The 12,506-nt window shown below is 43.1% G+C and overlaps 1 protein-coding gene across 5 annotated transcripts in view; it reads right to left on the bottom strand.

Moving 5' to 3' along the window:
• The window catches only part of Col14a1 (collagen type XIV alpha 1 chain), a 201,088-nt gene extending 192,430 nt beyond the window's left edge, over positions 1 to 8,658 (bottom strand). For 4 of the 5 annotated variants that reach the window (XM_076835505.2, XM_076835507.2, XM_076835509.2 and 1 more), the window contains exon 1: positions 7,150 to 7,280. The gene's annotated coding sequence lies outside the window, so the exon portion shown is untranslated. Of the gene's footprint in view, positions 1 to 7,149; positions 7,281 to 8,598 lie in introns of those variants that run through there. The other variant, XM_076835506.2, reaches the window with a different exon arrangement.
• Positions 8,659 to 12,506: the final 3,848 nt, after the last annotated feature.

Genomic DNA, 12,506 nt, shown 5'->3' with positions numbered 1-12,506 from the left:
TATATATATATATATAAAATCTAGAAAAGAAAAACATATATGTTTCTTTTCTTTTTTTTAACCAAGGACTGAATCATCCAGGGACAGTCAACCACTGAGCCACATCCCCATCCCTTTTTTATTTTTTATTTTGAAACAGGGTTTCACTATGTTGCTTACGACCTCACTAAGTTACTGAGCCTGGCTTTGAACTTGTGATTCTCCTGTGCCACTGTTCACAGCATAAATAGGTTTTTCTTTAACCAGATTTTAAACAAGTTGTTGCTTAATAAAACTGTTTGTTTTAATATTAGTTTTGTAATCTATCACTTTAGTAAAGTTTTTTAGTATTTATAATAGCTTAATATTTTGTCAAAGTATAACAGTTGATTTCCTAAACATTTTCTGCAAATGATATCTTTCCTATACATTCTAAATTTTCTGCTTTGGCTACTATTTCCAAAATATTAATAGTGGCCATCTTGTCTTGTTCTTGTTTTTCATAGAAACGCTTCTTTAATATGACTTTGGTTTTAATGATACGTGGTTACACAGAAAGGCAGATAGAAGACAAACATATATATACTGATATAGATGAATAGCCATCTGTGTAGACCTTATCATCAGTCTGAAAAAATGCTAAATTTTTGTAGTGGGCTATAGAGAGAATTCTCTATAGAGAGAATCATGTGATTTTTTTCCCTTTCATCTATCATTACAATGAATTATGTTAATCAATTTCTAATACTAAACTTTTATTTGAAAATGTGATCTCAATTTGATCACTGTGGATTATTTTTTTGATGTATTACTGGGCTTTCTTTGTTAATATACTATTAACAACTATATTGACCAGTAAGTGAGATTAGTCAATAGCTTCATTTTTTATTATGCTGTCAAGTTTTTATATTAGTTTTATTTTGGTGGTTTTACAAAAGGCTTCAGTTTTCCTTTTTCTACATACCATATGATGGGACAGCTGTAGTAGGAAGACATTGGTATCATGGGGCTTTCACCTTTTTGTTAGTATGCTATTGCAAAACCATAAGATTTGGTACTTTGGGGGAGATGAGGTTTTAACAACTTTTTCACATTTTGTTCCTATTTATTTATAATTTCTGTATAACCTAGGATGAATCGCAATGACTTATATTTTGTCCAGTTTTTGTAATTTACTGACATATACTTATTTTAATTACCAAAGTTTTAAATTGCCAGTAATGTGTGATTGTTTTCCATTCTCATTTCTTACCTTGGGTATCAGGGCTCTCCTGGTTTTGCTTTTTAAAAGACAAAAAGCTCAAATTCATGGTAATTTTTGCACAAGATAGAAACATCAAAAGAGAAGAGAAAGGAAATAGTAAAGTGGTAGTGAGAAAAGGGAGAAGAGAAAGAGAAATGGTAAAGAAGAGGATGCAAGGCAGGGGACACAGGGGAAAGGGAGTGAGAAATAGGAAGAATCCCCTTCCTCACCAGATGCAGGCTTCTGTCCCCACAATGGACTCTACTTCAAAGAGCCAGTCTCTAAACTGTTGCTGGTACAGTGAGATAAGGTGCTTATTACAAAATATAAATAGAAGAATTGCCCTGTTTCCTTCATCAGGAAAGCTTTACCATGAAAAAAATACCTCAGCTGAACCAACAGCGTGCTTAGTGATCTATGTGATTTGTATCCAGACACAATTTTATCTCATCAGGAGCAGGTAGCAATTCCCATGGGCACCAACTAGCAGTAGCACTAACCAGGCCTCCAACGAATGCATCTGTTCTCCATCCCATTGCAACTCTCCAGTTAACTCCATGGCCGTGGTAACTGGTCTTACCATCTGGATATTGGACACCACAACACCTCTAGATGGGAAGTTGAACTCATAATGAAACAAATTCTCATACATAATGGGCAACCAATAAATAATGATTTAATTATCAATGTTTGGATGCTCAGGGATGATGCACATACAGTCCAAAGCTGAGGTACTGCACAATTTGTACTTGGTTTAGGGTAATGACACTTGAAATTAGTACTCTCCTTGCCAGTGTGTGACTCAGTTCAGAGCTCTGCTACCCAGTGATGCTTCCTTCTCCCAATGGCATGGACCCGGAGGGGCTGACTTTTTCTAAATGACAGAAAGACCCTATTAAGTTAGCAGTCCTATGAGTTACTCAAATGCATGACATTTGACTGCACATTAGCCTCAGAAATGCATCTGTTCCAGCAGTCTCAAACTAGATGCTCTAAATTCTATGTGATGGGAGCCAGAGCTATTCCAAAAGTAAGGCAAATTGGACTGACAGTTCCCTGACACAGGAATGTTCCATCATCTGGCTTCTACCCGCCCTCCCCACCCTTTCTGTTTTTAAGGACTGACATAGAGCCTCTTTCAAAGAAATGGGAGATTTTTATTTGTAACCAAATCTCTTATAGTCAGTATAAAAGGTAGCTGGGCTTCTCAGCTTAGACATCTTTTCCTTCAGGAAGAATTCCCTGATCCTCCACATTTTTGCTTTTGTTTTCTGGTTCCTATAGGAATAACCTTTATTTCCCATTCTGTAGCATCTAATACTGTACTGTACCTGATTCTATTCATTTCTACTTAACCAATTGTATTACGCACTATTCTCTCTTGAAAGTTTAGCACAATGCCAGTATATGATAGAAAAAAATCATCAGTAGAATATCCTTTTTCGGGGCTGGGGATGTGACTCAAGCCGTAGCGTGCTTGCCTGGCATGCGTGCGGCCCAGGTTCGATCCTCAGCACTACATACAAACAAAGATGTTATGTCCGCTGAAAACTAAAGAATAAATATTAAAATTCTCTCTCTCTCTCTCTCTCTCTCTCTCTCTCTCTCTCTCTCTTAAAAAAAAAAAAAAGAATATCCTTTTTGGAGATCAAGTCAGTGTTCTCCTCTTTGCAAAAGCAGAGACAGAAAGGAACAGATCTTCATCCCATTAACGGTCTCGTGACCACCCCTAGACAGATGTGTCCTAAGACATTCTAACAGATTTGGCAAAGTCCAGCCTCCCTCTGGACCAGTTTTCACAAGCAACCCAGGCAATTCTTGGGAGGAAAGAGATCAGACACTGCTCCCTAAAATTCAAAGTTGAAGACACCACCAGGGGAGTGCCACCAAAGGCCCATGGGCAGAAAGTGCAACAAGTCCACTGATAAAAATATGACCTTGCGGAAATGGAGACTCTAAGCTCTATACCTTAGCTTAGAGTCTTTGAACTTCCCATACACTCTCCTTTCTATTCATTATGCCCACAAAACAGTGGAGGCAGGAAAGAAAATAGTGAAAAGAAATTTATGTGAAAAGAAGAAAAAGAAGCAGGAGAAAAGAGAACCCATTGTTGTCTCCCAGGCTCTGTACTAAGTCACCTTAAACCACCCTATGAAGTGGCTATTGTTATCCGTGTTTTCCAGATGAGAAAATAAAACTAGAGATGTAAAGGAACATGCATAAGAGCACAGATGCAGCAAGCTGACGTCTCCCTCGTGGCTGCCTTCCATCCGCTGCTCCAGCGCCCAGATTGGGTGGCCTCAGTTCCATCATTCCCAAGCCACTTGCAATCACAAGTGACTCCCCCGTCAGGGAAGCTGTTCAAGACAGTGTCCAATGTGATCTGGGTCCAAATCTCCATGTAGACTTTTCTTAATCATCTTCATCTTAATCCCACAAAAGTTTCTTTATCTCCATGAAGCTCAGTGGTTTCATCACTAAAGGAGAAATAGTTACTTCTCCAAGTACATGAAAGACAAGTGTGTTTCTAAAAGAGAAAAGGACAGATACCTAACAAATAACTATGTTGAGATTTCTGCTATGTTTTGGATCATAAATGTGCCCCAAGGGCCCACGGGTTAAAGGCTTGGTCCTCAGGGTGTATTATTGGGAGGTGGTACAAACATGAGGAGGAGGGGCATAGTGGAAGGTCTTAAGGTCATTGGAGTGTGCCCTTGAAGGGGGTTGTGAGAACCTGGTTCCCTCCTCTCTTTCTCTCTCTCTTAACTCCCAGACCTGTGACATAAGTAATTTTGCTCTACTATGCTCCCACTGTGATATACTATCTCACTACAGGCTCAAAAGAACAGGGCCAGCTGCTCATGGGCTAGAACCCCTATAACTGCAAGCCACTATAAACATTTTCTCTGTTATATAAGTTTGTTATCTCAGGCATTTTGTTATAGTAACAGGAAGATGAGTAGCACAGTTTCTTACACACATTCACACACAGAGAGACACACCAGTCACCCCCATAGAAACAAGAAGCAGTTTCCACTCAAAGTTTAGTGTATGTAGAAGAGTTTCAAAGTGGATACCTGCCACTTTTTATTTACTTATAGAAAAAGTAAAGGAGAATGATTGTTTTCCTGATATTCAGCACTATCTAGGGGCAAATGTCCCAAGAAGAAAATTTATTTTTGTCAATTCTCTTTCTATTCCCCTTGCCCCCACTCCAATGCCAGTTCCCCTGGGGGACTCATCTTATGTCTCATTTCCAATAATTTTGTTCTCCACAAACTGCCATAATCCCAGATAATTTGTTAACTTGGAGTTTTTTTAAATAGTAATGCCTCATCCTGCAGCGATTCAAAGCGGCTCTTGTCTCTTTAAAGGAATCTTAGTTTATACTCCATCCGCCAGGAAAACAGCAGTCATTTGGCTGAATTTGGATAAAACTGATGGCAAATGTGGCTCTAGTCACATCACTGCAGAGACTGGCAACTGAAAATAAGCAAAAGACCTTTTACTAGGTGACCTTGGGAAATATTTTAGATCCAAAGGGAGAACACCCCTAGGGGTCTTTCTTCACAGGCTGAGGACTCTCCCTAGTACCCCTTAAATCACATCAGTTTGCTCAGCGCATTCCTAAGGCTGACCCTGGCTGAGTCTGAGAAGCATGGGGAGGCCCCAAGCGTTTTCTGAAATCTTCAGCTGGACTGTTAACAACAGGAGAAGGGCCAAAGAGCTCCTCCCATCAATCCTAAAGCCCAGGACCCATCCAAAACTGCTCCAGGAATCCTGATAGGTTCCAAGGAATCCTGCCCAGGGAATTACTAAGAGGCCTCACCATTGTGGCTCCTCATTTCAAAGGGACCTACAGGAGGTCAGGGCTACAGTGGAGGTCCAGGTCCATTCTGGCTCAAGCCTCCTCAAGCACAAGGACGGCTGCCCACTGATATGGAGAGAGTAAAATATATCTTATGCATCATGGATGAAGCCTGAGAATATCTTGCTAGTCAAAAGAATCAGTCACAGAGAACCACCTATGGTATAATCCATTCCTATGAAAACCATAGAGCCACGGTGGCATATTAGGAAGAATTGTAGAGTCACTGCTTACTCCACAGTTATAGGCATATAGGTATATAATCCTGTGTTAGTTCTACTGTAGGTATATAATTCTGCAAACAGGTATTTCTTTGGGGGTACTAAAGTGTTCTTAAATTATGGTGATAGTTGCACAATATACTAATATAGTTGAAGATACTAAAAACCATTGCATCATTGCATTGTATAATTTAATGGGGCAAATTGTTAGGTATGGAAATTATTTCTCAATAAAGATTTTTTTAACAAAACTATCCCAAAGTCTATCTTACAACAAGCAAGTCACTGGATCCATGTTCAGAGGTGATTCATCCAAATTGCTCTTTTGAACAACAACAAAAAAAAATCCAAATTCCATTCATTCATTCATTCTAAATTGCCCAGCAAGCTCTCTGCGTGCAGAACTGAACTACTTGTTAGCAATCAAACACAGCCTCCTTGTTGCAAGCAGCTTAAGCCTGTTCCCTGGACTAAACTGGCAACTGGTCTCTTGACCACATGCTGCAAATGCAAAGTGCCCTCCTGGCCCTCTGTCTATGAGGGGGTCCTATGCTTCTATCAAGGGGAATCAGGAAAACTCATTTTCATGTCTGCTCTCCATTGAGCCACCATATTCCCCCCTTTTCCACCCCACCCCTACCCCTTTAGCTGCCGCCAGCAGGGGACTCTCCAAAACTTACAGAAGGGAGTCCAAAACTTTCAGAAGGAATGGAACTGTCAACAGCAACCCCCAGAAACAATGTTCAGGGAAAATCAGGCCCCTGTGAGAGCTATACACAAGCTTCATTTGGACCCTTTCCCTAAGGCCAGGTCCAAAGCCAGCATGGATCTTAGCTGAGCAACCCTTGGCTTTTGCAACATCGGACATGCTTCCCCCAGAATTCAGTGCCTGTAGTCTCAAATTTGCAGGAGGCCTCCATGTCCTGGCTAAGTTTACTCTAAGGACACACACTGCTGCTCTTGAGCTAGCTGTTACCCTGTTCTGCCTGTGCTGTGTGCACTGTGAGCCAAAGTCCGGGTTCTCCACCCAGGTGCTGCATACTAGAGGACATAAAAGTTGGGAGGGATCTAGAGGAATACAAGAAAAGAAGTGAGGGAAGAAGAAGCTAGGCAAAAAGGGTCCTCCAACATCAGAGCATGGAAGTGCACTTCAGCTCAAAGCCACAACCTCCTTGATTCAAACACCAAAGCAAAGCATACTGTGTCCAGGTTTCCTGCAGCAGAGACATGGAGGAGCGCATCAGCGCCACCATCCTCCATCATTAAGCTCTGCCTGGTTGCTCCCCTTTACTTCCAGCACCTGGTCCTTGGCTACCCAAATCTGTGACAGTACAGTGGATGGTTGCGTGAGTCTTGCCTCCCATGATCTCCATGGGCTGCTCTCCCAAACTACACCAAATACAGACTAAATACGAACAGTGTGTTCACTATGCACACACAACTCTTCAAGACAAATCACTAAGCCCCTTGTCCGCTATATAGTCGCCTTTACTAAACCCCTTCTACATACTGGAGACCCCACCTTCCCCCAGCCAAATCCGGCTTCTTCAGCGGCGTGCTCCCTGCGAGCAAGCCCAGGGAGAAGCACCCAGGAGCAACAGTATCTCCACTGTCACCGCACCCTCATCTCGCTGCCCAGAGAGCCTGGCGAAGAGGATCTGGGTGCATGGTCCTGTCCCACCACAAGGCTCCCCACGCCATCCTGGGAGCGCGCGCGTTCAGAGAAGGTCCAGGGAATTGCACTGCGTCTGCAGGTGGCTCGCTTTCTCCACTTTTCCTTTCTCGAGAAGAGTCTTTTCAAAGCCAAGCCAAAGAAGAGCAGAGAAAGTCGAACTGACCTGTGCAAGGCAAGCTTCCAGCCCAGGCTGGAAATCTCTTGGCGACTAAGGAAGATCCGCCTGGAGTTGGTTCCCAGCGGCGCACCGCAACGCACGGTTCCTTGTTCGCTTCCCTTTCCTTTTTTTTTTTTTCTTTTTGAAATTTTTTTCTATTAGCCTTTCTCCCTCTTCTTGTTCCTCTCCCTCTCCCGCTCCCCTCCGCCCCGAGGTGCCTCCGCCTCTGCAGCGCTTCCCTCCCGCTGTGCGCCCAGGATCAGATAAGAGAAAAAGGAAGGGCTACGGGCAGCCAATTATAAAGCGGACGGTGGCCTTGGGGGCGGGAGGTGAGGAGGTGGGAGGCAGGCCCAAGCCCCTAGCGCCCCCCACTTTCCCTCCTCCTCCTCTCCCGCATCCCCGCCTCCACCAGAGAAGCAGAGGAGCCCGGTCCCCGCCACACACCCTCTCCCCTTAAGACCTGGCGACCGCCCCAGGTGCGCACTGCAGCGGTGTGTCGTGCACCGGGAGCGAGCCACTCTCTCCCAGGGACTGGACCGAGGCTCAGGCAAATCTCCTAAAACAGCCCCCCTGAGCTCTACGGAAGGTCTCTGTGTCCTCCTGTTTTCAGGCATTCTGGGTCCACTTCTCCATCCCCCAAAACCCGCCTTCTTTTCCTTCGCCTGAAAAGACTGGGCTCCTATAAAAGCCCCCTCTCCTTCCCAACTAGTCCAAGTGGGATATAAACGCCAAGGCAACGATTGTCAAACTTTAACGTACAGGAGAATCATGTGGGGGTATTAAATTGGCCATTTTTGTTGGAAATGAAAAGACGAATGTCGACAGGTTCGTGTGGTTAGACCACGCGCAGAGATTCTGGTTGGCAGGTCTGTCCTGGGACCAGGGACTGCATTTATCAAACACTGGTTCTGATCCATGCGGATCATTCTTTGGGAGGTTCTACCCTGAGGCTTGAATATCATCAACTCCAGGAGCTCCAGAGCCCCTCGCTGGTTCCCTGGGGAATCAGGCCTACACTCTCGCCCTCTGGGCCCTCTTAAAAAGTCATCTTTCCCATTTTTGAACCCAACTTAACAAACGCCACGCGTCCAATTCTTTACACTATTACTTGTGATTTGCTCACAAATGTTAAGAGAGGCTGCGTAGAAACTGGGGATTTAGCAAGACCCTATTTTTTGAGAAATCACCTTCTCGCCTTGGAAAACTGAAAAGACAGTATTTCGTCACCGCGGAAAGCTGGTGATGGAGAGAAGAGAAAGGGCAAGGGGTACCCTTAGAAAGTCCTGGAACCTGCCTCCTTCATGCTCAGCTGAGAATCCAGCAGAAGGAGCTGTAATGTTTGACACCCTGCAAAGTGGTCCTTCCCACACTCCAACCACCCCAACTGCTCAGAGCCGCCTCCTCTACGCTCCTCGAATTTAGTGTTTGCGCCCCTGCCCAGGCTCTCAACTTCACCTCGTGTTGCGGTTGGAGTGAAAAGGGCGGGCTCCAGCTCCCGCCGTCGCCCAGCATGACTTTGGGGTGGAAATTGGCGTCTGCTCAGCCACAGGGCGCGGCCTCAATAAGGCGCCGTTCTGCTTCCGCGCTTCACTGAACCCCTTCCTCTGGGGTCAGATGGCCAGCCTAGTAGCCCTTTAGAAGAACAGCGCCCACCGAGGCCTCTGGACGCAGTACTGCCAGAGCGACAGCGCCACCTGGTGTCTGCGCGGGGTTTTGAATAGGGCGGGAACTAGAAAGATGCCTACCAACTCAGGAGATTGACAAGTAGCATTCCCTAAATGCAATTCCTAGAGACAGTTATTACTTTGGTTAGATCTTTCCCCTCCCCCCTCAATACAAGTGCTTATTCTATTCCCCACTTAACTAACGAAAATTTACTCTTATGCTCTTCGTTCTTACCAAGATGCTGATGACGGGTACAAACTTCTCTTGTAATTCCCTTGGGGGAGGGAGTTGCACGTTATCACAGATGGAAAGGAAAAGATGGGAGGGGAGTATGATTGCTTCATTACAGAAAATTAAGAAAAGAAGATTACCTGATGGTTTTAAAAACAAAAAAACATATACAAAATCCCATAATTACAAAGAAATCGTGTTTGTTAAATAAAAAGTCTTACATGATTTGTATTGATTTAATGACCATATAAAATCTTATTTTTTAAAAAAACCTAATTCATACTTCCTTTATCTCTTTAACCTGTTAGTAAATAAATTTCAGTTAATGTTAGCTCAGCATAGTTGGTTTCAGTCAGTTTTCCATATAGTTGCAGTTGTGTGTAAATTTCCAGTCCTCGCAGGAGTGTTTATTCAACATTTATCTTAAATTCATCCCTCAGAGTGTGGTAGAGTACAGAGAACTGAATCATAGAAACAAGACCAGAAGACCCTGCAAAAATCTCTCTCCTTTCCATCTAGGAATTCCAGTTTCCCACAGTTGATGCTCATCCTGAGTTTGTGACATGACTATAATTCTATTTCATTTCTCCCCAGTCTCTCTCTCTCTCTCTCTCTCTCTCTCTCTCTCTCTCTCTCTCTCTCACACACACACACACACACACACACACACACACCCTGCCCCTCTCCTCTTAGTCCCCTGAAGTCTTGCAGGAAGGCTTTAGACTTAAACCTAAATTGAAAGGCTCTGTCCTTTACCTGTTCTCACCTGCTGAAGTATTTTGCCTTGCTAAACCTAACTCTTCATGTATAAGAAGGAGGTGGTTATTTAAATCTTAGGGGATTGTCAATGGATTAAATGACATGAGTTTATGAAAACTACATTACTCAAATTGGTATTCTACCCCTTCTGCCCATTGCATATGGCTATACACTCTTCAGCAGTTCCTTCTGAAAGATTTTCTGTTCAATGTATCCTGTGTGTGCTGCTGTTGCTGGGTATCCAACCCTGGGTCTCCTTGACAAGTGCTCTACCACTGGCTAAATCCCAGCTTCTCGATGTGTCTTACAGGAAGTGCTGCTGTCATTTTGGGCAGGATAACAGCATTATCCCAAACTCTGTAGAATATTTGCCATTGCTAGTCCCATAGGCCAAATTCTAGTAGCAGCCACCCTATCTCCTAGTCATGATGAAAACCAATAATACCATCACATCTCAAGCATGCTGTAGCAAACCACAGTGCCCAGCTGAATGAGTTATTTGCAGTTCTACCTCAGTGGCTCTATAACAGTCAGCTGTGATCCCCTAGAGCCCAGCACCCCTTCTCCCTTCATACTCAATCAACAGATAGGAGCCAGCCATGCCTATGACCAATCGCCATGGCCCAAGTCCCCAATCCCTGTTCTGATGTTCCATTACTCAAAGTTGACCTCCTGCTCCTGTGACTCTGGTATTTTCCTCTTGTAACAGCACAGCTGGTTACAGTTAACTTTAGCATAGTAGGGAGCCTTCAGGACCCAGCCCCAAATTCAAGGATCCATGTTCTTCCTAATTGACAGAAGGACCTGCCATAGCAGCTGTTGAATATTTTGTATTTCACCCTAGAGTGAGATATGAAGAGCTTTGCATTCCTTTAGGAAACTGCCTTCACTTCATCGGATGCAGTTGCAAGGATGTAGGGGGGTGTCTATCATTTGGGGGTGTCAGTGCCCTGTTTCCCCACCCAAGTATAGGCATAAACTGTAAACTAAGCCAACTGAATACTCTCCTCCCTCAAATATGAGTATTAAGTGGTGGGAAACAAGAGCAGAAAAAAAATGTATTAGCTAAACTTTTATCTCAGCTCATCCTAACAGTGAGAATGGTAGGAATGCCAGCTCCCCACATTCAGATGCTTCTCTTATACCCAGTAGGAGCTCTCCAAAGTGGCTTACTGGTTGTTAAAATATCAAAATGCTTCAAGGCCAGTTGGTGGATAGCTGCTGGCTCACAACCCTGAATATCCTCTCTACTATCACCTTTCTGGGGCCACTGCCCAGATTTTTCTCTGACCAACAGGTCCTTGGATCAGCTTAGGGCCTCCAGGTCCCTGCTGAAGTCTGGCTGTAGGCATTCATTCTGATTGAATGGTCCGTGTGCCATCCTGGTTGCTCAATCTCTGGCATACCAGTGCTGCCCAGAGCTCCTGAACACCTACCTGACTCCTGTCCTTCCTGAAGCTTTGCTCTTAGTCCAGTGGGCAACCCTACTTATGCCAGTTTTTATTTTTATTCCCCTGCTAATGGGAGAAATGCACCCAAGTCATCCTTTAGTTTTCCAGTCCTGAAGTGAGGACAAAGGACATAAGAGAAGTTGTCCATGTTTCCCCAGATTGCTAACAGCAAAAATCAACACTAGAATTCAAAATTCTTAGCTCCCAGGCCAGAGCTTTTCCTACCATAGTGTGCTAACGACTTTTCAAACATTAGTAACACCTCTCATGCCTATACAGAATTTTTGCTTTACAAAGTGTGATGAAGTATATCACTCTATTTTATTACATTAGTTCTTCAAGGTAAGAATCATTCCAGGGGTTCAAACTATGTCGTCTTATTCTTAATGTCATGGAGTTCTCTTCTCATAATTTCACTTCATGGTCTTGGACCAGTGAATAAGACATTCTTCATCTTTTCAGCTCCATGGCCCATATCAAAGTCACGACTTTGACCGCAGCCAAGTTTTTCACGTGTGACAGCACCCTGTCAGCATATGCATATTGCATAAAAGGTTCTATTCATACCATAATAGTGCTGGCACAGGCCTGTGATCACATATTTGCCAAACCTCCTTCACTTTACAATGAAGAATCTGAGGTCCAATCCCTGTCCAGATCCCCCGAAAACTTCAGTGGCAGATATTGTTAGATCTTGTGTCATCTGAAAAAGCAAGACTGGTTCACATAATAATAACATCATGAAAAGAGTTCACACATGGGAGAGCTAGCATGGGCTATTTTAGCTTTTATTATTTTATGAAAATAATTCATATGTGTAATTTTTAAAGTCAAGTGATACTGAACATTTGCAAAATGTAAATAATACTGTCTTCCTCTCTAAAAGTAACCCATTTTTTAGTTTCAGCAAGGTAAGAATTTTTTTCTGACATTTTCGAGTATCTGTACTTCTAAATAATATGTATATACTGTTATGTGTCTTTACTATCTTAAACATCATCTATTTTATTTTTCTATTATGATAGAAGAGGAAATTTTTGTATGCTGCCCTGTTTTATTTTCTGTATGTGACTGGATTACAATTTTGGTAAAATTCATGTTCAGAATTTCCATTTTTATGTTGTGTAAATATCACTTATATAAAAACATCATTATGTATTATGATTAGTTTCCCTTTCTACTTTCAGTTTTCCCAAAATTAACTTGACTAAAGAAAGGAATATTTACCTTATCTTGCTTTTTTATTTACTTAATTTT

The sequence above is a fragment of the Callospermophilus lateralis genome, chromosome 16 (genome assembly GCF_048772815.1).
Source record: "Callospermophilus lateralis isolate mCalLat2 chromosome 16, mCalLat2.hap1, whole genome shotgun sequence".
NCBI classification, from domain to species: Eukaryota; Metazoa; Chordata; class Mammalia; order Rodentia; family Sciuridae; genus Callospermophilus; species Callospermophilus lateralis.
Note: the sequence above shows the minus strand (reverse complement) of the source record. Positions and strands in the feature narration are given on the sequence as shown.